Raw genomic sequence first — 2005 nt, 5'->3', positions numbered from 1 at the left:
CTCTCCCCACCCCCCAGGGTTTCTTCTATGTTACTATGTAACAGTTGTGGCTGTTCTGGAACTTGCTCTGAAAACTGGGCTGACCTCTGAAGATCCATCTGTATCTGCCTCCTGAGTGCTGGGATTAAAGGCATGTGCCACCACCACCCAGCTTCAGAACCTAGTTTCAAATGTGGACCAACGAAGACCAGTAACTCTGCAAGAAAAGCATCAGAATTGGGGGCTCCTGAGGCGTTCGGTGTTATGTTTCTCACTCTTCAGTGTGAAGACAGCAGTTGTGGACTATACAGATCATACCATGTAAGCCAATCTAATAAATCCTCTCTTTTAATATATAATCGATCGGGAGCCGGCTGTCTTGAGTGAACTGCACCCAGGGACCTGACAAGGGCACTGCTGAAGTGCGCCATGCCTTTCCTTGATATTCAGAAAAAGCTGGGCATTAGCCTAGACCGGCACTTTAATTTCCTAAGTGCTGAACAGCCCTACAAGAATGCTGCTCGGTGCCACGCTTTTGAAAAAGAGTGGATAGAGTGTGCACATGCGATCGGTGCTACCCGGGCAAAGAAAGAGTGCAAGATAGAGTTTGAAGACTTTGAGGAATGCCTTCTGCGGTTCAAAACGATGAGGCGAATGCGTGACATCAAGAGACAGTGGGAAAAGCTAATGAAAGAGGGGAAATACACCCCTCCTCCTCACCATTCAGGCAAGGAGGAGCCCAGGCCCTGAGCAGAGCAGCTGGAAGCCGCTTTTCATGCTCTGTTTTCCACTGGAGAAAATGTGTTTAAGGAACGCTCCTTCATCAAGTATGTAAAAATAAAGGATTAGTCAATCTTAATATATATATATATATAAAATCGATCTATTGGTTTTGTTTCTCTAGGGAACCCTAACTAGGCAAGTAAGACAACTGGCTCAGTGAGTAAAATTAAAATCATTTGCCATACAGGCCTGACTACCAGAGTTCCATCCCCTCTTTTCCAGGGACTGGAGAGATGGCTGAAGATAAGAGCACTTCTCTTTTAGAGGACCTGGGTTATATTCACACCTCCACAGCCACCACAGCACAAACATGGCAGCTTACACCATCTGTAACTCCAGCCCCAGAGAATCCTATGCCTTCTTCTCAACCCAGTGGGCATCAGGTACACAAATGGTGCTCATACACATAAATAATTCTAAGAAGAAAAAGGTAGATATAGTGACATGCATATGTAATCCTAACACTCCTACAGGAAGAAAGGAGGCAAAGGAGAAAAATCACCTAGGGAACAGAGGGCAAGTTAGCCTTAAGTACATTCATAGTAGAAACAAGAGACCTTGTTTTCAACAAGGAGAAACTCCTCGACTGACTCTTGAAAGTTGTCCTTTGACCTCCACACAAATGCCATGGCATGTGTGGCAGTACATACACATACACACACACTTGTTAAAAGTACGCCTTTTGTAATTCTTTCAATGGGCTTTAAGTATAAATATCATGGTCTTGATCTGAAATAGCTTAAAACCAAATATCAAAGACCAGAAAAGCAGCATTCAATTTTCACCTTCAGTTTTGTGGTCTATGAAAGAAATGACAGAGCACTCATCAGAATTATAAGATCTCAATGAAGTAAGGTACTGCCTAATTAGATAGATACTCAGAGTTTAAGTTTTTTCCTCTGTTTTAGCAAAAACAATGATGCACTTGGCAGGTTAGAAAAATGTACAAACACAGTGATAAGCGATTCTTAAAATCAGCAATTCTTAATCCCAGCACTTGGGAGGCAGATGCAGGCAGATTTCTGAGTTCGAGGCCAGCCTGGTCTACAGAGTGAGTTCCAGGACAGCCAGGGCTCCACACAAAAACCCTGTCTCAAAAAAAGATCAGCAATTCTATCATGCTCACCAGAGTTTTAAGGTTGTAACAACTTACAGCACAGGTAAGGAACTCTACAACTTACAGATTAATTTATGCTCAATCAAATAAAGCAGTTAATCTATTTTTCAGTGTGTAATTATACAA

General features: G+C 42.7%; 1 pseudogene; it reads left to right on the top strand.

Moving 5' to 3' along the window:
• Positions 1 to 381: 381 nt before the first annotated feature.
• On the top strand, positions 382 to 786 carry LOC114615354 (annotated as a pseudogene).
• The last annotated feature ends 1219 nt before the right edge of the window (positions 787 to 2005 follow it).

Source organism: Grammomys surdaster, unplaced genomic scaffold, assembly GCF_004785775.1.
Source record: "Grammomys surdaster isolate TR1022 unplaced genomic scaffold, NIH_TR_1.0 126660, whole genome shotgun sequence".
NCBI lineage: Eukaryota > Metazoa > Chordata > Mammalia > Rodentia > Muridae > Grammomys > Grammomys surdaster.
Note: the sequence above shows the minus strand (reverse complement) of the source record. Positions and strands in the feature narration are given on the sequence as shown.